The sequence below is a fragment of the Schistocerca americana genome, chromosome 4, assembly GCF_021461395.2.
Source record: "Schistocerca americana isolate TAMUIC-IGC-003095 chromosome 4, iqSchAmer2.1, whole genome shotgun sequence".
NCBI lineage: Eukaryota > Metazoa > Arthropoda > Insecta > Orthoptera > Acrididae > Schistocerca > Schistocerca americana.
In genome coordinates this window covers 322060316-322086189 of record NC_060122.1, presented here as the reverse complement: position 1 = coordinate 322086189, position 25874 = coordinate 322060316, and positions in this window count along the sequence as shown.

Here is a 25874-nt window from a genome sequence, read left to right as displayed (position 1 = left end):
TAAATAAAAAATTGCAAAAAATGTTGTGAATTTTCATTACAATTGAAAAAAAACATCTTTAATAACTGAACTAAAATTTTGTAAAATCCCTGTGTTAAGTTGTAGCCCATATTCCAATAAATAATCTGTAAAAAGTTCAACTTTCTACCTCAAATACTTTGTGAGGAAAGATGTAATTTATAAGCGTTATTTTAACATTGCAAATATAGGGCGTTCCGGAGTCCCTTAAGGCGTAATATTTGAAGGCTTAAAATGGCTCTAAGCACTATGAGACTTAACGTCTGAGGTCATCCGTCCCCTAGACTTAGAACTACTTGAACCTAACTAACCTAAGGACATCACACACATCCATGCCCGAGACAGGATTCGAAACTACGACCGTAGCAGCTGCGCGGCGCCGGGCTGAAGCGCCTAGAACCGCTCGACCACAACGGCCGGCATTTGAAGGCATAACTGATTTGCCGTGTCGTCAACAAATATCATACTATCAAATTTTCTTAGAATCTAGAAAGAGGATTTTGGTGTAATTGTTATCAGAGACTTTGCATAATGCTCTTTTTCATTATGTATACTGTTGTAATAAGTAGGGGGTTGGTTTTAATTAAAGTGCAGATACAGTCATCCAATGTGGGTTGTCATTATCCTATACCAGCGAAAGGTGGAAGATACTCTAATGCGTTAAGGCGGAAACGATTTGTGCTGGAAAAAAATAATTCAAATTTTGGCCACTAGGTGCGAATCTGGCACTGTGCATGCAAGAAAGGCAAGAAAGGTTTGTAGAAATGTTTCCATATGTAATGGATTAGGAATAGGTCATGGGCATGTAAGGTCAACCAAGTGAGAATGGCATAATGTTCAATTTATTAATAACCGCCACTTGCACAATTTGTTCACTATGAGTGCCAGAGACGTCGGCAAGATGTGGCAGCCATAAAACGACGTCATCAACAGTTGCTCGCAGCAGTTCATGTGGAATCTGAGTAACGTGTTCCTGTATACTGTCCCTCAACTCAAAGACCGAACGTGTCCCTGGTAAACTCCTTCTTTCAGATATTCCCAGAGCTAAGAGTCACGTAGATTCAGATTGGGTGATCTAGCAAGCCATGCATCTGGAAAACCTATGGAGAGAATACGTTCGTGGAACGTTGCATTAAGCGTATGTTTCACTGGGCGAGCGAGATGACATGTTGCTTCAGCTTGCATGAAAACTGTGGGTTCCACAGAGTTACACTTTTCCAAAGCAGGAATCACATGCTGTACAAGGCGGCATCGAGAACGTGCAGGTGTCGCGATATACTTGACAGGACCTCTGGGTGTACTCTCATAAAAGAAGAAGGGACAGAGAACAAAGGTACTTCTGAACCCATGCCACACAGTCATGTACGGCGAGTACACTGGCTCCCCGTGCACGGCATGTATAACACTACCCCAAGTTCGGCATTTCTGTGTATTCAGTGCACCCTGTGGCGTAAAGTGTGCCTCGTCACTCCAAAGAATATTGACCGGCCACAAGTCATCAACTTCGATCCCTGCCAGAAACTGATGAGCAAATTCAGAACGTTCCTGCTGGTCATAAATTTTCTGTTGATGCACCCTCTGGATCTTGAAGGTGTGCCAGTATAAAATGGGTCTCAAAACTTTCCGCACTGTCGACCAAGGGATGGACAACTCTCGTGATATTGCACGAGCACCAGCACAACCCGATACATGGGCTCCATGGTCAGTTACATCAACAACAACCTCGTCAATAACTTCCAACGGGATAGGAAGCCTGCCTACTTCAGGTATTACACGAAGGTCACCCTTGTTTTCGAATTTCACCTTCTTTAAGCCATTTAATGATATCTGGCCCTTTCTCAGACATTTGAGTCGGCGATACTCTCTCAATGCAGCACTGTAATTGCTGCCGCTCACATAAAACAGTTTCGCTAATAGCGCACTGTCTCTCTCTCGATGGTTTGTTTACTGTTCACTCACGTTAAGGTTTGTCAAGTGACGGCATGGATGTCACACCGTCATACAAACAGCACACAGAGTTGGCTACAGTTGCAAGTAAGTTTTTTCACAGCGTAAATCAGTTCCACATTAGCATGTCTACCAAGTGTCGCTCCTATACGATAATTAGAGCCCACGCTGGACCTCTGTGAGTAGCTGTACTTTAATTATAAACACACGGTACTTCGAATATGCCGTCGTCACCAACCGCTGTTCCTTAAGCAGCTTCTCCATATAGTTTCTGCAACATGAGACATCTCTGACCAGTTCACTTTATTGCCGTTATAAACTCTCACGAAGATGTCTCAGCCCACTTAAATGCACTGATGGAAATGTGAAGTGTTACACCATGAACATCTTGACTGAATGCTACATCTCTGATACCTTAGTATTGAAACGTCCCCTTTGAACAAGTTATACACGACTGTGCTTAACCTGACACACAATATTTTGTTAGCGCAACGCAATCTGACTTTCAGAATTCCCTACAAAAGAATGGCCCTGACTAACATTAAGCTATACCTTTCACAAAACACTTACCTCACAAAAATCTTCGCTGCTCAAGCTACTGCAATACAGCGAGCGCCACTACTGCCAGCTAAATAAAAGATTCAAACTATGGAAGGCACTAACTACTGATAGGCATAGTTAGCAAATGAAAGATATTAATAGAGAACAAACAATGTATTTACCTTGATATCATCATATATAAATATAGCAGTTCATGACAAATTTCAAAACTCCGCCATCTCTCTCCCCACATCCACCACTGCTGGCGGCTCACCTCCAACTGCCCAACGCTACGCGCTGTTCACAGCCAGCTGCCTAACACTACAATGGCGAGTATTACAACAATGCAAAGCAGCCACAGACTGCACACAGCATAGCCAGTGATTTTCATACAGAGGTGGCGTTACCAATAAAAAAACCTAAACAGCCTACTTACAGTATTTACATACCTGTGTGATATATTGATTAAAATTTCATCCTTTTTCGAGATTACATTCAATTTGGATTGAAGTCATTCCCATAAATGACGAACAACTTCTGTTGGATGTATCGAAAGTTAATGGAATGTTTAGGAGGAGCTCGCAATACAGCATATCAGAGCATGTGCACATGATATTATTGACATCTTTCGGACTTTGAGAAAGATCGACTCGAGTGCATGGAAGCATCATACTGACAAATCGTACAGACAGTTGATTGTAGTGCAATGGTTCAGAATGAATGGCGACGAGATGGGCTTAGGACAACAGTCTTGCAATAAGAGTATGCACGGAACCTTCCAGGTGGACTACACAGTGAGAAGATCCTAGTACTGCTTAAATGACACTGACAAATAGACTGCAGTGACCTTACGTAGTCTCCACAAGAAAAACTTAGTTCCCAGATAGACATAAAACAATATCAGCTTAATTTTAACAAACAAATTACTCATGCTTCACACAAAATCTACCCAGTCAGGAACATAGAGATCTTCTGACACTATATGAATTGTCTCTAGAGTTTCTTGCAAACTGACAAATCTAGAAGTTATACATCTGGTACAGGCCACTATCAACGTTGAATGGAATTAGAAAAGTTCAAATTACAGGCGGGCCCCAAGGGGCGGGCTGTCCATTAATCGCAAGCACTAAGTTCAATAAACTGGCCGGAGTCCATAAAGGCCAAGCTGTAAATGCCGAGTCCGCAGCTCGTGGTCGTGCGGTAGCGTTCTCGCTTCCCACGTCCGGGTTCCCGGGTTCGATTCCCAGCGGGGTCAGGGATTTTCTCTGCCTCGTGATGACTGGGTGTTGTGTGATGTCCATAGGTTAGTTATGTTTAAGTAGTTCTAAGTTCTAGGGGACTGGTGACCATTGATGTTAAGTCCCATAGTGCTCAGAGCCATTTGAACCATTTTTGTAAATGCCTAGGCTTGCGAATGATTGATTGCTGCTCATTGTCGTCGCAAAGTCGTATAGTCATGGTTGAGGTGATGGCTGGAACTGGTCTGGCAAGGCCGTGGAGCGGCCTAAGTACTGCGTGGGAGGGAGGATACGGTGCGCCCTGCTTGATGGCACGTGCCACAGTGAAAGCATGTTGTGCTGCGTTCACTGCATCTCCTAGTGGAGACAGAGCCGCTGCCTGTAGGAGAAGGGAGCGCCGCGTGTCATGGCAGCAGCTGTCGGAGTTTTCCATAAAAACAGTGTTGTTGTTGTCCTCTGTGCATGTTGATGAATGGCTCTGGAGGACGCGCGACCAGTAGGCCAACACTTCAGCAACCTGCAGAATTTGAGTATTACGTTGACGGACTAAGTGTGGCAATACAGCAACTCTCCCCATGCGCTAGCGGGAAACATGGTTGACCATCTCGACGTCACAGAGTCCCGATACCTCGACATTGTCCTTTGATGGCGGCAACCCTGTAACCTCACTATCGGTGTCCAGCGAGATGGGGGCTACTACCACGGCAGTCACCTTAGCCTGGATGCCACCGTCATGTTGACAGGTGGATTCCAACTGCTGAATTGGTGCTGCTGTTGCAGTTCATGGCCCTGCTTGGAACCTGGATGTTGGATCTCTGGAACAAAAAGGTTGGTAGTGTCACCGGAAGACACACCTGGGTCATTGCAAGGGAAGCTGAGCGAGTTGCCTGTGGATCTGTGACCAGACTGGCAACTGGATTGAAATAGAGGCCTGACCCAGGAGACGGGTGACTCATGCCACAACCCCCCCAAACCGTGCCCCGTGGCACATGATAATGTGTGTGAAATCTTATGAGACTTAACTGCTAAGGTCATCAGTCCCTAAGCTTACACACTAATTAACCTAAATTATCATAAGGACAAACACACACACCCATGCCCGAGGGAGGACTCGAACCTCCGCCGGGATCAGCCGCACAGTGTATGACTGCAGCGCCCGAGACCGCTCGGCTAATCCCGCGCGGCCCCGTGGCACAGCCTTCGTCCGGAAACCATCATGAAGGTGATACTGATGTGATAGCGGCCCTGGTAGAGGGCTGTTGCAGGCCACTGGTGTGACTACGGAACACTTGGGTTCCGACAAGGTGTGAATCCAGAAAATGTGTGACCAATGCTCCAGGTGCAACTTCCATGGGAAAACACACTTCCAGAGCAGAGTCAGAGTCTGCATCCCGCCCAGCCAGTAGTCGAGAAAGTTCATCTATGAGGGACTGCTGAGTCGTGGAGTGATCTGGAGCATCATACATAGAAGGAGAAATGTGCACCTCCAAACCTACTTTGTGGAAAAGATCCAATCCCAAGATGCTGGTGGCTCCTTTTGTACAATCAAATTAACTGTAGAGCTAAACTTTCCCAAAACAGCAATGTCATTGTTACTGTAACTCACAGCTGTTTGGCAGTGACCCCCGAAGCTTGCAAGTAAGCATATCGATGATCATTGTGCAGGATCCTGTGGCAATATGGAACATGACCAGTAAGGTGTTAATCAGGAGTCAATGTATGGCTTGACATGGGTAATACTGCTTGAACTTGGAAAACATTCAAACCCAGCCTCCACAAATCCATCTCACTATCAGAGTCTGTAACTCGGAGGAACGTGCTATATAGTTCTGCCTTATGCCCCAATGTTTCACACAATGTACAATTCGTCTTTCCAAAACATCGCTGTTGCTTTTGGTAAGTGATGAAACAATTGCTTCAGGAGTGCGACTTCTCTGAAACCTGGCCGCTTTAACACTGTAACAGAATAGGGGATAAGTGTGTCCTGAGAATCTCTGCTTCTTGAACATCGATGGTGGGCCTGTGCAGTTGATAGATTGGAAAACATGATATGAGTCTTGTGGGACTGCTGAGGACCACATCATTTTGTCAAATGCTCGAATGAGTGGATGGCAAACCGACAACTAGAGTCGTATAGTTTCAGCAAATCGCTTGTAGTCCCTCCTCCAGTGAATATACAAGGATCAAGTCACTAATCAAAGTATCAGCACAAGATTGTTTACACTTACGGAGAAAGACCCTGCAAATGTACTATCTTTTCTTGATAACTTTAGCCATTCGTTTAGTGACAGATAAGAAATTTTTGGCGGGCGGTGGCCACATGTATCAGGGAATCAAAATACAATGCTAATTTCGTTTTAAGTTGGTCACACGATAAATCTTGGGGTTAGACCTTTGGGTTTAACTGTTGAGTGACTCTACAAACTTCAGCACCTGATTAGGCTAACATGAAGGTCCGTTGTTGGGTATTAACGAAGATTCCAAGTGCAATGATATGCTGTTTCATGTGTGCGACGTAATTGGGCCAAGTTCCACTTTCTTAACAAATGCAAGAAATAACGGCTGTGCTGATAGGAACCCATTGACCATAGAGTCTATCCATGGAAGTCACTAGCAGTTCTTGCGTTTGCTACATGTTTGCAATAACAAGAGAACTTGGGTGGTCACGTCTTTGTTGACTGCGGCCGTAGTGAAAAGAGAATTGAACATCACAATACAAGTTACATGATAGGAAATCTTGTGAAAAACTGTCCTTAAATCATAGTCTTCACTGGGAAAGTTGCAATACTGTTGTACTGAACGCCTCATTGCCAATGACTGTAGTGAATGAAGCGCCGCTTGTCGTGGAGGCAGCTGTCAGAATTGTGCACAAAGACAACCTGCTGTTGCTGTTGTCCTAAATGGATGGTAGCGAATGGCTCCAGAAGAAACATTGCTTGCACGCTGGCGATTCGGCATTCTGCGGAACCGGCATGCTATGTTGGTGGACTACGTGTCCCGCTACAGCACAGACGGATGAGAAAAGTGAATTTTGGGAACAAAGCAGTCGAGGCTGGGTTGCAATCTCGAGTTGCCAAGCGTCGATAACTGACGAGAGCGTACCACAGACAATAGATTTGCGTCACACAGAGATAGCGTCAGCAGAGACCCTGAATGGCGTTCGTTGGTGTTCAGTGACGAATCTCGCTTCTGCTTGTGGCGGTCAGATCGACGACAATATGTCCACAGGCGACGTGGCGAAAGGTCACAGAATCCTTCGGTTATAGAGACCTCCCAGCTGCTGGAATCATGATATGAATACGAAACAGATGTGGGAACAGAACTGATTTGCAATTACTGAAGGGAGACACCATGCTAGCCAGTATGTAGTAGGAATGGTAAACACTATTGTCATATCCCTAATGGCCACACACTATAAATGCTATAAGGAACGTATGGATTGTTGATTGACCTGCCTGGTCCCTTGGTTTGCCACCTAAAGAGCATGTTTGAGATGCGATACCAAGATTTATACTTTCCTACGATCATCCAGCGTCTGCATGAATTGAGACAGCGTGTATTCCAGGCATGGTCATAAATTATTTAAATTGACATTCCGAGGTTGTTTGCTTCCATACCACAACCAATACAAGAGTGTACTCATGTCCTTGGAGGTCACAGTTCAAAGTGAAGATATAAAGATCAGTCCCTTACATAATGACAATTTAATCATTTAATACCCTTTGATTTAAGTTGAGACAGCGTGCATTCCAGGCATGGTAATAAATTATTTAAATTGAAATTCCGAAGTTGTTAGTTTCCATACCACAACCAATACAAGAATGTACTCATGTCCTTGGAGGTCACAGCTCAAAGTGAAGGTATAAAGATCAGTCCCTTACAAAATTACTATTTAATCATTTAATACCCTTTGATTTAAGTTTCTCAAAATGAGAAATGAGAAGGAGCGATCTGTATGTACATTAAATTCATTTTTATAGCCAAAATCGCTTTCAAAACTGTTTTTTATTCATCAGTTTCGACAAGTAAGACTCTCATTCTAAATTTTTTAAAACTTTTATGGTTGTACGTTATGTTCCATTGCGTGTTCATTACTCATGCCGTGTTAAAGTGTTAATGGAGAGTATGCACATTCCACACAGGTTTGTCACAATTAAAATTCCAAACAGGTTTGTCATAAATAAAAATATACACAGCTAAAATGTGTCTTGCGGAACTTGACATGTCTACATATGTAGCATTCCTTTCATGCTACGACAATGTATAATAGAAGTGTACATTTATGTCAATGTTTACACCTTCATGAGGAGTGAAACACCTCTTGGAACCTTCTCACTCGAAATACATAACGTAACTGAATGTCACTGATGCAGAGAAAGGTACCTGTCAAAACTGGTCACTAAAAAACGGTTTTGTACGTGATCTTGGCTGTAAACTTTTTTTCAGTTAATACCCGTTATGCGATGAACATCTCCACAAAATATAATATATATCGGACTGCTTCTTCATATCGTAATAGTTTTTCATTTCAGTAGGTTTGATTTTGTTGACTTACAGTGAAATGGAGTGTAACACAAAGTTCGAATCCAGAAAGTGCGACTGGCACGCGGTTTCACCTGTGACAACCCTCACACATAGGAAAATTCATTTTGATAGTTCGACACTGCAGTGAATCATCACAACTGTTTGACGAGTGTGGGGCAAATTCAGCTTCAGTGGCCGGGTAGCTGCCGTGAGGCACACGTCATGATAGCTACTGCTACTGGATGACTCAGTGTTGTATGAAGCGATGCCAGAGGCCTCTGAGACAATAGAGCGACATGCTGCGCACTGATGAATCACCGTGTCAACATTGAATTATTATGGGAAACGTCTGACGACTGTGTCTTTCATGGTATGTTCAGTCAAAACTGTTCTTGTGGAAATTACACGGTTGTTCCCTTACAAGTGGGAAGGGCGCCAGTCTCTCACTTCTATTTCGGTGGTACGTTATATGTGTACGTTACGGCCAAAGCCCGAAATCATCCAAAACGGGAAACTGTCCGGCCAAGTTGAGAAGTGGCCAATGTCGCTTTAAATTTGCCGGCCAATGTCCGATCTCTTTCTGATTTTGGGATTCAGCCGGCCAGTTCGCGAAGTGGCTGGAACCGATCGTCCAGACTCCGAAGAAAGAGCAAAGCAGCTTTGACTGAACAATTTCAAATTATATAATCCAGGAAATGGCCAACATCGTTGTAAATTGACCAGTGTCCGATCTTTTCTTGAATTCGGGATCTGGCCGGCCAGTTTACGAATTGTCGTAGACAGATCGACCAGAATATGAAGATAAATAAAAAGTGGATAATGTGTACAATTTCAAGATGTAATACGGAATCTATTTATTTTATCAATCTCGGTTTTAAAAAGTGTAAACATCATACAGTCTATTCACTTTATAAATTATTTTTAATACAACCGGTATTCACTTATTACAAGAAGTTAAGCTTGTATGACATTTGGAATTGCACAATACTTTCTTATTTCAGCGTTTGCAGCGATTTAGTAGAGCAAGTGTATCGACTGTATTCTTAGTCACTGGTCAGTGACTGTAAAGAAGATATGGTTCGTAATGATTTTCTTCTTTGGCTAAGGATTCCAGAGTGAGCATTTTCTTGTGCAGTGAAGAGAACTCTTTTCTGGAATACAGTTGCTTGAGAACACCATGTTCTGTTCCCAGTTTGTAAAAAGTGCCTCGAACGTTCATGACAACTGGAAGAACGCTTCGGGATCTCCACGACCTGTGTCACCATCTGGAAAACGTATGCAAACATGGTCTCCAATTTTTTCAGATGGTAATTTTGGATCTGAATTTTGAAGCTGTAAGATGGCAAGAACTATGCCCCTTACATGAAGTCATTAAAGATCACCTAACTCACGTTGAGCAAACAGTAGGGCTGAACAAAAATGACTGACAAAGCACATTGCATCTTGTGGAGGGTGTAGTATGGATGTATTGGAATAATTAACGTCGGGTGATAGTTTTAAATTAATTCACATGACATGAAAAACTTTGTGGAAATGCGTCAATTTACTGGAAGCTACTTTATCCCAGGGAAATATACAGAGTTGACCGTGGCCGGCTGGGGAACGGCGAAGGGAAGCGACAATAGGCAACTTAGGGCAGCTCAAGCTCTGAGAAAGCGGTAACAGGGCACGACCTCCAGCTGCCTGAAGATGAGTGAGAGTGAGTGGGTGGTTGACCCCATGCTGGTGTACCGGGAAGCAGACGGAGAACTTGTATGCATGTTGGTAAATGTCCATCATCCCGTTTTCAGTGAAACATGCAAGTAAGCCACGCAAAGCTACAGTGGAGCAGTCAACAGAGGCCGAAATACGCGTGTTCGTGACTATAGCAACTTCATGTTGAATTCACGGTCTGCAGAGTCTGAAGCAAATCAGGTGAAGAGCGACAGAATGAAATACGCCGGCCTCTGATGGGAACATAGGACCAAGGAATTTGAAGTACTCTCCTGGGAGTCAGAATTCCAGAAAAATTGGTGTTTTGTGCAGACGCTAACCTCGATGAGTGGCCTGTGAGGAGTTAAATAGCAGAAGTTGAGAGGAAGGGAAATTTTGTGGGAATTTGTTCACTTCCCAAAGCAGGCATTGGTCGGCGCTGGGAAGTGACGCATAATTAGCGCGACTTGCGCTGCAATTGGCGTAAGTGATTTTGCTGGAGGGGAAAACGAGGCAAAGAGCGGACTGGGAGAAGTCTCCATAATGATCTTCCATTCCCAGCTTGCCTAGAGTGTGGCGTTCTTTACTCAGCTTGCCTGAGAGAGAGTGAGCATCTCTGCAGTTTAGGATTTAGCAAACGGAACGATTGAGCTTGGAGATATAAAGTTTTCGTTCAGCTATGTACTGAGCAAGATAGCTAGAAGTGAATAGGCAAGCGCAGCCTTGCAGCACCACGAGGTCGGCCGATGTCTGCATAATGACACCACTCCGCCACGCTGTATTCGGTGATATTGTGCCCACTCCAGCCACTGATTAATTTGTTGGATCACATCGGCAAAGTTTCTACGAGGCTTTCATGGGCCGTGTATTGTAGAATTCATGTCGCACTTCGTATTACGCCTGGGTCAGTCGATAGGAATTGCTAATGATGTATCGCGCTTAACTCCACACAAACGCAATTTATTACCACTGCCTGTTAGGAGAGTCATGTAATGTGATGATTGAAGGTCGTGAGTTAAAATAAATCTGTGCTAATCGACTGCATCTATTTTCAATCAAGTAGTTGAAATCCCAGGTCACTTTCTTAATTAATTTTATGTGCAACATTTGCATCTGGTGTTCAATAGCTGAATATAACATCAATGTGCACCCCTTTTTAATTAAAAGGGATCAATTCTGAATCAATTAATGTCAACACTGCCATCGCAGTTCAATCAGGAGTCACAGGGCCTTATTACTTTCTTCGCGTTATCCGACATTGTGACAGTTTTGCACTCTCTGTTGATCTGTTAGTCAATTACCGGGGGTGAACACACGCCAAAACCAGATAAGTGACGGGTGGGGTGTTACAAAGCATCTTCGCCCCTTGCGCTTGCAAATGAGAGAACCGCACATTCTCGCTTCATCAAAATACGCAGTGCAATTTAGTCAGGGATTTCCAGACATATGTGCAATCACAGTGCGTTTTGGCCAGTAATCTATGGCCAGTTCGCTAAATGTCTGGCCAAAGTCGGATATACACCGATTCTTTCAAGCAATAGGACTTTGGCAAACCCCTCGGCAAAAGTGCGAAATGGCCGGACAATTCGCGATCTGGCCGGTCTTCGGGCTTTGGCCGTTACATGTACAAAACCATTCTGTGTTTTCTACCAGCGAAGAATTGGCTAGGAAGACACTTTTTTGGTATCAGGATGAAAGGGAGGTCGTTCATTCTGCACATGCACCAACGACCATCGAGCAGTTGCCAATCGCGCTGGTGGAGGAATAGAACCCCCACCAAGAGAACTGCTGGGCACTGCTGAGCAGCGTGGTAGCACGCTGCAGAGTATGCACTGCCGTCCGTGGTGATCACACACCCTACCAAGAACCATGTCCCGCCTTTTGTAATGTCCAGCGGACACTCATTAATCGCTCCTGACTGGAGTGTAGCTGTTGTCTTTGAATAAAAGTGTCATTTGTGTTCGTTTCATTGCGTATTTCTTTCAGTTACCCTCCGTACTAAAATGTTGCAGTTCCTTCTACATAGGGTTCAAGATTCATGGAGCTATATTACTAGGCACTGACACGTCAAGTGAAAGTTCCTTATGTTTTTCATATCAGCGTATATCCGCCATATAAGGTAAAGCGTTATATCAGAACTGTTGCTGAAAAGTTGCACTAAAAATGTTTGCTGATGACGCAATTAGGACAGCGACTGTTGGATAATCATTTTATTAATCTGTTTCACTTTTAGTAACGAGCCGCCACTCTGCATTTGAGCCAGCCAGGGGATGGATTACCTCATGGACAGAGGATGTCAGCAAGCGATGGGAACTTGCCCAGACAGAAGCTGCTGCAGGATAGAAAAATGTATAGTACTTTGTGAAGCATCAGTTTTTGTACTGTTTCCATTCCAGACTGATGTTAACTCTTTATATGAGCCAGGCCAGGTTAATATATACTGATATAGATGGAATTTCACTTAAAGATAGGTAGACATTGCGAGGCTCAATAGTTGTGTGTTTTCGGAATATATGTGAAAGATGACGCAGTGTGAGGATCTGAGTGACTATGTGAGCTTAATATCAATCACCAGGTTATTAAATTAGAAATGCCACAAACGCAGCTTGAAAGTTCTAGAATTCATCGCCATTTCCGAGATTTATTTTTCATGCTACTTCCGTCTCCGAAAGATAGCTGAAGAATTTGGAAACTGATATACATAAAAAATAAAAACGTGTAAGAGAAACGAAAACGGAGGAAGAAAAACAAAAAATTAATAACTACGTGAAGCTGCGTAGATCGATGGAAACAACAAAGTGTTTGGTCTCTACAGACGACCTTCTGATAACAGAAGAAACCTTAGCGAATACATAGAAAAGACTAGAATTTCAGAAGGAGATAGCTGAAACGGAAAATCCACAAACATCGCCTGAAAAGACTGAATCCATGACCAATGAAAGCAACTAGACAAGAATTTTAATAACCAAGTACGGAGTGTGTTTAGAGGAAACGTACTGCGGAGTAAAGATCAGTATGGGGATGCCAGAGCATTTTAAAATCAGAACTGATCTTAGACAAGGAGACGCGTTACGAGCAATGCCTTTTAACTTAAGTTAGAAAAGATAGACAGAGGACACAAAAAATTAAACTCATCTGGAATAATACTGGACACTAACACAATTATCGACTATTATATGCAGACGATGTTATTCTAATAAATAACAGTAAAATCTACCTGCAGCTCATGACAAGTTCTTACAGAAATATTGCAAGGAAAGTAGGGTTACAAATTAACCAGGAGAAAACTGAGTGTATGGCCGTGAGCAAGGCACCCAAAGATGGTGACCTAATGAATTGATGAATTCACTTTTAAAAGAATAAACTATTTAGGAAGCACTTTTACCGAACAGAAAGAAAAAGAAACCGAGGTTAAGGCAAGGATCGCAGCATATTTCGGGTTACGGGACGTGCCCTGCAGTAGAGCAGTTTCGAACAGTTTTAAAATCAGACTACAGCAGAATTTAATTTTCCCGGTATCTCAATGTGAGTCTGAAACATCTACATTAAAGAAGTAAAACGAACAAAAATTGACTGTCTTCGAGTAAAAGAATCCACCACCATTTGACAGGATTGTTGTTTGTATAATTACGGCGCCGGTTTCGGCATTTTATGCCATTTTCAACTGATTTAGTTTATGTCAGTAAGATATACTGCAGGAGATCAAGCTCAAAATCGGCCATAAATTAAGAAAAATATTAGCTCCCCACGCAATGCCAGTATTTCTCTTCATTTATGGCCAATTTTGAGATTGATGTCCTGCAATATATGTTAATGACATAAATTCAATCATTTGAAAATGGCGTGAAAGGTCGAAACCTAGGTAGTAATTAAATAAACAACAATACAGTCAAACGGTGGTGTGTTCGTTTAAAACTTATTGTATGACTGTTGCTGAGCAACATCAAAAACTGTTTCGAGAAAAAAACATTAAGTAAAAAGTTTGTATAAATTCTAGTGTCCGATTTCGCTCGTCGGCTTTAAGCAATGACGTCACATCTCAGGCAAAGACGCTACATATAGGCCATCTATGAAAGAAACGGATCATATTCGTAAACAAACGAATTTAGCATGCGATAAAATTACAATCACATTTCTTGCAGTTATTTACTTAGTCATGAATTATATCGAAACGACTTGAAGACATCGAAAATAATTAAGAACAAATTTTTTTTAAAAATATCATGTTTGATAAGAATTATTCTCGTTATTTATATGAGTAGAAAGGCACGGAAAACCTTTAAACTGCTTTGCACTAAAGCGTATGGTGAAGTCATACTATTGTAAAATGGCGTAGCAGTTAATTAATTAATTATAAAACAGCTTACTATTAATTATTTGATGTAATGGGAGAAGCGCAGGAAAAACGGGAGAATGAAATGAATGACAACAAATATGAAACAGTAGCATGAAATGTAGAGAAACGACACGCTAAATTCTAAATGAAAAGCCAGTACATAATTAACGAAAACCCACAAAAAATAACAAATACTGGAATTGATAACTAGAACTAACCTAGTTACCGATTCCAACCATTCCATGATTCATATGTAAATTTTGTTTGCAGTATTTGTATGCACTGAAACGTAATGGCATTTCTACATTTGTGATTGATCTCTAAAACAACTGCGGTGAAATAACAAAAATTCGAATCGGTATCTACAATAGACCTTCTATATAGGTCAATTCTTGTAACCTATTCAAATATTAGTAACTTTTTTGCAGTAGTTCAGAGGGCAATTACAAGTTCAGAAATCCTATTAGTCAACATTTTAGTGAACACACCGCCTGAAAAAACGATCCAATTTATTAACGATCGAATGTTCGGAATCGGTAACTAGAATTGACCTATATAGGTGGTCATTTCCAGTTACCGATTCCAACTATTCGATTGTTCATAACTTCAGACATTTTTGCAGTAAATATGTGGACTACATTTTTATAGGATTTCTAGATTTCTTATTGATCTCAGAACTACAACAAAAAAGTAACAAATATTGTAGGTACAACTTCCAAATTTTTTTCTTTGTCATAGGAGTGAAGAGTGTAACAACAAATGTAGAAATCCTGTAACACTGTAGTCCACACAGTTATTATCAAAACCCTCTTTATAACGAACCATGGAATAATTGGCATCGGTAACTATAATTAATCTATATAGGTCAATTCTAGTTACCGATTGCAATACTAGTCATTTTTCCGCTGATGTCCTGAGAAGAATTACAAATGCAGAAATCGTATTACATTTCAGTGCACACACGTGGCTGTTTCACTACAGTACGACTTCATCATGCGCTATGCTGTAATGGATTTAAAGTTTCTCTGTGCTTTCCTTACTCGCATAAATCACGATAATCGTTTATTTCAGACATGTGTACTTCTCTTTTTCTGTTGTTATTCATTTTCGTTACCTTCAGTTCTTTTCGACATAATTTGTGCCTAAGTAATTAATCAAGTGAACTGTGATTGTAATTTTATCGTATACTGCATTTGTTTGTTTATGAATATGATCAGTTGCTTTCAAAGACTACCTTTATGTAGTGTCTTTGCCTTAAGTATGACGTCATAGCTCAAAGTCGACGAGTGGAATAGAACACTAAAATTGACCCAAAATTTTGGGTCCAAGAGGGACCCCCAGTCACAAGAATGGAAAATATAACTCACGAGCTGATATTGGCCGAAGAATGAAGACACCTAATTATGGTAGAAGAGGAAAGGCTTCCGCGAGTTGCATTCTCAGGCAGAAGGGCCCGATGAAGTCCATGGATTAGATGGAAGGATGACATCAGGTACGGAGGCGATGGGCCTGAGGAAAGGAGAATGGGCCACGAGGGCAAGTGTTAATCAGAGGCTAGGGTACCGTCGGGAGAGCCCCAGGAATTACGGTAGGAAAGCCATTATTTTCTATAGGGTGTTCGGAAATTACCATACAAACTTGTACGACTGGTAGAAATGAGTGAGTAGATAATATTTTGAATTGGAAGCCATGTCCGGAAACGTTGTTTTACATTTCCACTCATTAATGGCAAAAGAAATTACTCGTGTACTCGTTGACGGGTTTCCTGCAACGCGATGCACTACGGCTTCTTCCAGTTCCGATGTGCACCATCCCCTTGAAGCATCGCAGCCACGCCTGCTGACAATGAAGGTACCCTTTCTCGAAGCCATTGACTAATTATGGGGAAAAGTATATGCGATGGAGTCGGACATTGTGGAGAATGATCTTTGTAAAAGCAACGAACAGCTCTTCATTACCGTGAGCTTATCCATTCAGAAGGATTCTGTCGGTGTATTCTGCAGACGTGTACTCAACCACGTTGGCCTAACTCTCAAAGACACGTGAATGAAGCTCGAACCGTATCAGAGAAGTAGGAAAGACGTCAAAAGACATCAGCCAGTCCGATGCAACCATCCCTACCATGCCTACACTTATGAATGCCTAACTAGCAAACATGATTTCAAATGGCTGTTGCAAGGAAACGGTACGTTTCCGGACATGGGTTCCTGTTCAAATGGTTATATACTCACGCTCCTCTACAAGCCCCAGGAGTTTGTAACGGCAATTTCCGAACACCCTATAAATACATAAATGACCTGGCTGACAGGGTGGGCATCAATCTGCAGTTGTTTGCAGATGATGCTGTGATATACGGGGAAGTGTCGAAGTTGGGTGATTATAGGTGGATGCAAGATGATTTACACAAATGTAAATTCATGCGGATGAGTAGGAAAAACAAACCCGTATTGTTCGGGTACAGCATTAATAGTGTCCTCCTGGACATAGTCGTTTAAAAATATGAGTGTAACGTCGCAAACCGATATGAAATGGAAGGAGCATGGTAGGGAAGGCGAATGGTCGGCTTCGGTTTATTGAGTGAGTTTTAGGAAAGTGTGGTTCATCTGTGAAGAAGACCGCATATATGACGCTAGAGCTGCCTATTCTTGGGTACTGCTCGTGTGTTTGGGTTCAGCACCAGGTCTCATTAAAGGAAGACATCGAAGCAGTTCAAAGCTGGGTTGCTACATTTATTACCGATCTACCTCTACATCTGCATCTAAATCTACAGGGAAACTCTGCAAATCACATTTAAGTGCCTAGCTCATCCAACCCCCTCAACAATTCTCTGTTATTCCAATCTCGTATAGCGCGCAGAAAGAAGTAACACCAATATCTTTCCGTGCGAGCTCTGATATCCCATATTTTATTACGGCTATCCTTTCTCCCTATGTAGGTCGGCGTTAACAAAATATTTTCGCATTCGGAGGAGAAAGTTGGTGATTGGAATTTCGTGAGAAGATTCCTCCGCAACGAAGAACGCCTTTGTTTTAATGATATCTATCCAAATCCTGTATCATTCCAGTGACACTCTCTCCCCTACTTCGCTATAATACAAAACGTGCTGCCCTTCTTTGAACTTTTTTGATGTTCTCCATTGATCCTATCTGGTAAGGATCCCATACTCAGCAGCAGTATTCTAAAAGAGGACAGACAAGCGTAGTGTAGGCAGCTCTCTAGTAGATCTGTTACTTTTTCTAAGTGTCCTGCCAACAAAACGCAGTCTTTGGTTAGCCTGCCCCACAACATTTTCTATGTGTTTCTTGCAATTTAAGTTGTTCGTAATTGTAATTCCTAGGTTCGAACAATACGTAATTTTACGGAGATGCTTCGAGAATTCAAATGGAAATGCCAGAAGGGAACGCTGCGTTCTTTTCGAGAGAAACCATTGAGGGAATTTAGAGGATTTGCATTTGAAGCTGACTGCAGAAGGTTCTACTGGCACCAACATACATTTCGCATGAGGAACACGAAGATACGAGAAATTAGGTCTCACACGGGGGCACACAGACAGTAGTTTTTCTCTCGCTCTATTTGCGAGTGGAACAGAAGAGAAAATGACTGGCAGTGGTACAGGGCATCCTACGCCACGCCACCTTAGGCTTGCAGAATATGTACGTAGATGTAGATGTAGAAACCCAAGAGTAGAAATCATTGGTGGAGGAATGCAGAGAACGTATATGGTCTCCCACGCCAAAGCGACAATGAAGAAGAGGAAGAAAAACAAAAAATTCAAAACAAGCAATTAAATTCATAACTGAAAAAAATGAAAAGAACGTACATGAAAGTTAAAAATCTGTTTTTCTAAAAAAATTAAGGAATTATAATAGATTTGTAACACCAGACGACCTCTATGGCTCGGAAACATTAACTTTATCTGATTGTAAAACAGAATTAGAAGATTTGGTAAAAGATAGAAAGAAGATTCTAGCGAAAAATATTACGTCCAACCAAGAACAAAGATGAAAATTGGATTTTGAGACAAAACAACGAAATATATTCATTCTGCCCTAAAAGAACAGATGAGATCAGGAAAGGAAGTTTCACTCTCTATGGACATATAACAGAAAAACGGAAGACAGATTAACAAAGAAGATCCACCTATTCTTCCAAAACAAGAGAACAGACACAGAAAACAGGTGTGGAGGCAAGACAAAAAAGTACTAGAGTCAAGAAAATCGAAGGGGAAGCAAGACAAAAAAGTATTAGAAGTCAAGAAATTCTAAGGTTTTCAGGAAAATAAAATAAGCAGAAAAACAACTGGAGTCACATGGTCGGATGAGAGTAAAAGAGCCTATTCTGAGAAAAAGAGTTTTGGGGAAGGATGGAGGAAAAGAAAAATAAATACTGTAGTTATCTTCACATGGCCGTTCGTTGGCCTGTAACGAATATATACAGGGTGGTCCATTGATCTTGACCGGGCCAAATACCTCACGAAATAAGCGTCAAACGAAAAACTACAACGAACGAAACTTGTCTATCTTGAAGGGGGAGACCTGATGGCGCTAAGGTTGGCCCACTAGATGGCGCTGCCATAGGCCAAACGGATATCAACTGCGTTTTTTTTAATACGAACCCCCATTTTTTATTGCATATTTGTGTAGTACGTAAAGAAATATGAATGTTTTAGTTGGACCACTTTTTTAGCTTTGTGGTAGATGGCGCTATTGTAGTCACAAACATACGGATCTCAATTTCAGACGAACAGTTGGTAATAAGTAGGTTTTTTTAAATTAAAATACAGAACGTAGGTACGTTTGAACATTTTATTTCGGTTGTTCCGATGTGATACATGTACCTTTGTGAACTTATCAGTTCTGAGAACGCATGCTGTTACAGCGTGATTACCTGTAAATACGACATTAATGCAATAAATGCTCAAAATTATGTCCGTCAACCTCAATGCATTTGGCAATACGTGTAACGACATTCCTCTCAACAGCGAGTAGTTCGCCTTCCGTAATGTTCGCACATGCATTGACAATGCGCTGACGCATGTTGTCTGGCGTTGTCGGTGGATCACTATAGCAAATATCCTTCAACTTTGCCCACAGAAATAAATCTGGGAACGTCAGATTCGGTGAACGTGCGGGCCATGGTATGGTGCTTCGACGACCAATCCACCTGTATGAAATATGCTATTCAATACCGCTTCAACCGCACGCGAGCTATGTGCCGTACATCCATCACGTTGGAAGTACATCGCCATTGTATCATGCAGTGAAACATCTTGTAGTAACATAGGTAGAACATTACGTAGGGGGCTGACCGGTGTAGCCGAGCGGTTCTAGGCGCTTCAGTCTGGAACCGCGCGACCGCTACGGTCGCAGGTTCGAATCCTGCCTCTGGCATGGATGTGTGCGATGTCCTTAGGTTAGTTAGGTTTAAGTAGTTCTAATTCTAGGGGACTCTTTACCTCAGATGTTAAATCCCATTGTGCTCAGAGCCATTTGAACCATTACGTAGGAAATCAGCATACATTGCACCATTTAGATTGCCATCGATAAAATGGGGGCCAATTATCCTTCCATGCCTCTGGCATGGATGTGTGTGATGTCCTTAGGTTAGTTAGGTTTAAGTAGTTCTAAGTCTAGGGGACTGATGACCTCAGATGTTAAATCCCATTGTGCTCAGAGCCATTTGAACCATTACGTAGGAAATCAGCATACATTGCACCATTTAGATTGCCATTGATAAAATGGGGACCAATTATTCTTCCTCCCATAATGCCGCACCATACATTAACCCGCCAAGGTCGCTGATATTCCACTTGTCGCAGCCATCGTGGAATTTCCGTTGCCCAATAGTGCATATTATGTCGGTTTACGTTACCGCTGTTGGTGAATGACGCTTCGTCGCTAGATAGAACGCGTGCAAAAAATCTGTCATCGTCCCGTAATTTTACTTGTGCCCAGTGGCAGAACTGTCCACGACGTTCGAAGTCGTCGCCATGCAATTCCTGGTGCATAGAAATATGGTACGGGTGCAATCGATGTTGATGTAGCATTCTCGACACCGACGTTTTTGAGATTCCCGATTCTCGCGCAATGTGTCTGCTACCGATGTGCGGATTAGCCGCGACAGCAGCTAAAACACCTACTTGGGCATCATCATTTGTTGCAGTTTGTGGTTGACGTTTCACATGTGGCTGAAAACACTTCCTGTTTCCTTAAATAAAGTAACTATCCGGCGATCGGTCCGGACACTTGGATGATGTCATCCAGGATACCGAGCAGCATACATAGCACACGCCCGTTGGGCATTTTGATCAGAAAAGCCATACATCAACACCATATCGACCTTTTCCGCAATTGGTGAACGGTCCATTTTAGCACGGGTAATGTATCACGAAGCAAATAGCGTCCACACTGGCGGAATGTTAACGTGATACCACGTACTTATAAGTTTGTGCCTATTACAGTGCCATCTATCACAAAGCGGAAAAAGTGGTCCAACTAACACATTCATATTTCTTTACGTACTACACGAATATGTAATAAAAAATGGGGGTTCCTATTTTAAAAAACGCAGTTGATATCCGTTTGACCTATGGCAGCGCCATCTAGCAGGCCAACCATAGCGCCATCTGGTTTCGTTCTTTGTAGTTTTTTTCGTTTGACGCTTATTTCGTGAGATATTTGGCCCGGTCATGATCAATGGACCACCCTGTATAGGGTGTTTCAAAGTTACACCGACAAACTTCGAAGGGATTTAGAAACTGTCTTGAGGAACACAATGAGTATAGGAACCCAAGTCCGGAAACGTCATCCAAGAGCGTCGAAGTTATAGCGCCGGCACTTGTGCATGGATTTATATACCCGGTGATTCCGCGATGATCTTACAAACTTTCAAAGATGATGGAGAAGGGTACATGTATCATTTTGTTGAGTCAAGGGATACCGGTCCGGAAACGAATGAGTCGGAAGCTATAAGCGAAATTCGTTCTGATACTTGTGACAGTGGAATACATGTAACGGTATTGTTGTTGATAAGATTGTAGGGTGGGCAACTTTCAAGACTGGTATTGTGGACAAAAACAAGAAAATAATGTCCGGTAAACATGAGCTCTCAAATGCATGTTTAAAGAGCTACGAGCTCTTAGGTGTGTTTCACAGTAGCGAAGGTGAACAAGTGCTCATAGCCCTTACAGTATGCATTTAGAGCCCATGTTTACCGGAAATTATTCGAGAGAAGGCACATGACTTCCTCACTTTAACAACATTATCAGTGAGATTAACATTCACATTTTGGGACATGATCTCAGTGTTCCCCAATGCTGTAATTGCTATGTGTGGTTAATAACTTTTTCTACTTGAGGAAACTGTGGGTAGGATGTCAGTGTAACTGCATGTGTAACCTGGGGGGCCATAGTTGAGGCGACTGAGAACAGGGAATGAGATGAAATGGGGACCATAAATGCTGAGTGCTGCTACCCGATCCGCTAAACAGTACTCAGGGGGTCCTACTTGCAGAAGGACTTCTGATCGTAGCCCTCTCCTCCTTCCACTTAGGGTCTGACAGAAGGGTACCAGCTAAAAAAATATTTTCCGTGGACCAGGCGCCAGTCCGTCACAGAAGACGACTGGATGGCTGAAAGTGGGTGGAGGAAGCCATTTAAGAGAGACTGTGTAAGCAGGCTGTTTAGGTTTTCTTATTGGTAACGCCACCTCTGTATGAAAATCACTGGCTGAGCTGTGTGCAGTCTGTGGCTGCTTTGAATTGTTGTAATACTCGCCATTGTAGTGTTAGGCAGCTGGCTGCGAACAGCGCGTAGCGTTGCGCAGTTGGAGGTGAGCCGCCAGCAGTGATGGATGTGGGGAGAGAGATGGCGGAGTTTTGTAATTTGTCATGAACGGCTATATATATTATGACTATTAAGGTAAATATATTGTTTGTTCTCTATTAATATCTTTCATTTGCTAACTATGCCTATCAGTAGTTAGTGCCTTCCGTAGTTTGAATCTTTTATTTAGCTGGCAGTAGTGGCGCTCCCTGTATTGCAGTAGTTCGAGTAACGATAATTTTTGTGAGGTAAGTGATTTCTGAAAGGTATAGTTTAATGTTAGTCAGGGCCATTCTTTTGTAGGGATTTCTGAAAGTCAGATTGCGTTGCGCTAAAAATATTGTGTGTCAGGTTAAGCACAGTCCTGTACAATTGTTCTTCAAAGGGGACGTTTCATATGTCGACCCTTAGCCGAGGATACCTCACTGGAATCTTCTGATTTTTTCCTTGTAGTTTGTGTAGTTAGCGTAGATTTTGTTTATTGCTAGCGCGTAATTGTAGAGAGAATCTCCTTTGTAGTTGCAGTCTTTCATTGTTGTACAGTAAAACAGTTGTGACATGCATGTAGATTTGCACCAAGTATTTAAGTAGACATTATTTCCATTTCTATGTTAATGTGTTATCTTATTTTGCTCTTCAAATTGTGCTTTTCTGTGTTATCGTGTGAAATATTGCGACAATAATGGCGTGTGAAAAACGTAACACTAGGCTCCAAAGTAAACTGAGAAATAATAGTGACGACGAGCGTAGCTTATCAGCACCACTGTGTAATGAAGTAACAGACATTCAAAGTAGTAATTTGGTAACTGTGCATAGGGAAATGGAGCGGGCGTCAAATAATGGTGTAGACAGTGAAACAGGTAGTGAACAGGGGAGCGTTATCGATCGATCGGTCGGCAACAGCTCGCCTCAGGAATCGGGAATGACAGAACACAATATTGCAAATACTGTAGACTCAGGTATTGGGTTCTCACCGTTTTCTCAAATGAGTCAAGACACATTTTCCGCTTGTCAAAATGTGAATGTTGCCGGTGCAAATTCACTGCCGAAAAGCACTGAGGAACATGTTTCAGACACCAGTGCATTGTTATTACAATTAATGCAACAAATGGGACAAAAGCGTCAAAAGTTAGACACAATGGAACAAAATCTTAAAAAGTTAGACACAATGGAACAAAATCAGAGACAAACACAGCAACAGTTAGACACACTGGAACAAAATCAGAGACAAACACAGCAACAGCTTCAAAAGTTAGACTCATTGGAACAAACTCTTGAACAAACGCGTGAAGATTTAACTACTGAGTTACATAACATTGAATCGAAATGTCAAAAAGTCTGTAATGACGTAAAAACTCAAATTTGTGAGCATTTTCAACCTATTTTTTCGCGGCATGAAAAGGCATTACAGAATCACGAAGCAGCCATAAAAGAACTGCAAATTATTGTTCATGAAAATCATGAGACCCTGCAAGCTAAATTTGACTCAGTTGCATCTACCGATTCGGTTACGCAACTTGCAAAAACTCAAGAAAACTTAAAGGACACAGTAGATTCGATTTCAACACAAATGGACACTCTGAAACTTGGTTCAGAAAAACACACTGAGGAAATGTGTTCACTATCGGAGAAAGTAGTCGAACTTTCGGATCAGGTCACTAATTTATCTACGAAGGTAGATGATAATCTGAATGACACAGAAGAGTGCAAACAAATTAGGAAATTCTAACAAAATCAGAATCAGATTAATACGCAACACCAAAGAGAAATCCGGGAAGTACAAGATCAGCTGACACAGTTAATACAAGAATTACGTATTTCAGAGGACACTCGCGCCCCAATACAGGAAGAGGGACATAGAAATACGGAACAGCCAGCTGCCTAACACTACAATGGCGAGTATTACAACAATGCAAAGCAGCCACAGACTGCACACAGCACAGCCAGTGATTTTCATACAGAGGTGGCGTTACCAATAAGAAAACCTAAACAGCCTACTTACAACTGAAGTAAGGTGATCTTTTGTGGAAATTGTGGAAGGTCATAAAACTCAGTGCATATGGACAGACCGATCGGCATAGATATTTTGTTGAAGCCCCCAACAACAGGAAATGGCTAGGTTCTTTTAGTGAGCGGCAAAAACATATATTTCACGAGGTCAACTTTCTGGGAAGCTTAACAGACTTCTTTCAGAAATTGGAAATTGTCAGCCCAGAAACATTAGATCATTCTGTAAATGAGGGACTGTGGTCCAATCTAGGTATATGTTTCTTCCAAAACATGGCCGTCGTGACCAAGAGAACGCCGACTTCGAAGTCTAAAATGTTCTTTTTTCAGAAAAGAGAGACTTGGAGTCGCTGATTGGCTCCTCTCTGGAGATGCTATTGCTCCCCAAGTGTGGGAACCCCAGTGCTGTGCCTGGATAGGCTACCAGGTCAGCAGAACAATCAGGAGGGAAGTTTGCGCAATGTGGGAGTGGCTTCGTTCCCTCATTCTCGCCTCCTGTACCGAGGCTTGGTGGAAAGTGGTTCTGCTTCTTCGCTTTCTTCGACTTCTGGTTCTCCCCTGGTGGAGAACTTTTCCTAGTGGGTGAGACTTGTGGTCTGTATTTTGTGATGGACGAAGACCTTGTGATAGTTTCCAACTGTACCGACTGTGAAACTCCATATCATCTCGGATTTATCGTGTGTTACGAGAGAGAACTTATTCGTCCTGAGTCGGACGTCTGACTTTTAACGATTCCAGCACGATCTTTCACGCCTGAAAGACAAATTGGTTTGGCCAGAACAGCGAACGAGTGCACCTCACACTGAAATCTATCGTGATTTCAGGGCTCTGATAGGGAAGTTACCCGCGTTCTGATAATCAGAACGCCACACCGCGTAGTTCCTATATTTTCGTGGACGCGTCAGAACATAAAGCTGCCTCAGCGACAGCTCCTCGTCCACAGCGCGCCATTTTCTGCTGCCGCCTGAATCAAGGTGAAACGGTAATGTACTGCTGCACCGGCGTGGTATTGTTAAATGATACTAACAGCTCCCTGTTCTCAGGTAAATGTTTGTGATACAGCTGATCGTAATTGATTCCATTTGGATAGAGTTGGGCCTCACAGTAGATTCAGGTAAAAAAGTCACATTGCATTGTAAAAGGGATTAATTAAGGGGAGAGTTTGTATAGCTTTCATTCCAATGTATGCTTTGCCTATCAAACACCTTTCCTTATCTGATTAGTGTTCGTCATTTTATTGTAAGATTTATCAGCTAATTGTAGTTACTAAGGGGTTAATAAAACATGTCATTATTTTGTAAACTTCAGTTCGTCACTGTTCTCATTTCACTTCCTCTACTATGCACTGTTTTTGTTTTAATGCGGTGGTACATGAGTAACTTCACTCAGACATATATTTACGATTAAAGTCAGCGATACTTTGCATATACACGCATAAAAAAAAGTTTTGCATCACCTCGGTTCCCAGAACTTCTGAAGTTAGACGTTGACTGTGAGTACTGTATCACAGACAAAGTCCCTCTGACTGTTCAGAGATGTCACTAAACACGCCCAAAGAAGTAAACAACGATGCACGAGCAGAAGGGGGGGGGGGGGCGGGGGGGGGGCGGGGGGGCGGGGAGGGGCCCACAGCCGATCAGTTCCAGTCATTCCACCAGGAAGGAGGTACACGACTCGTGTTGTCTGCAGTTCCTGCAGTTCAACCATGCCTAGACGGTCAGTACCGCGGTTCGATCGCGTCCGCATTGCT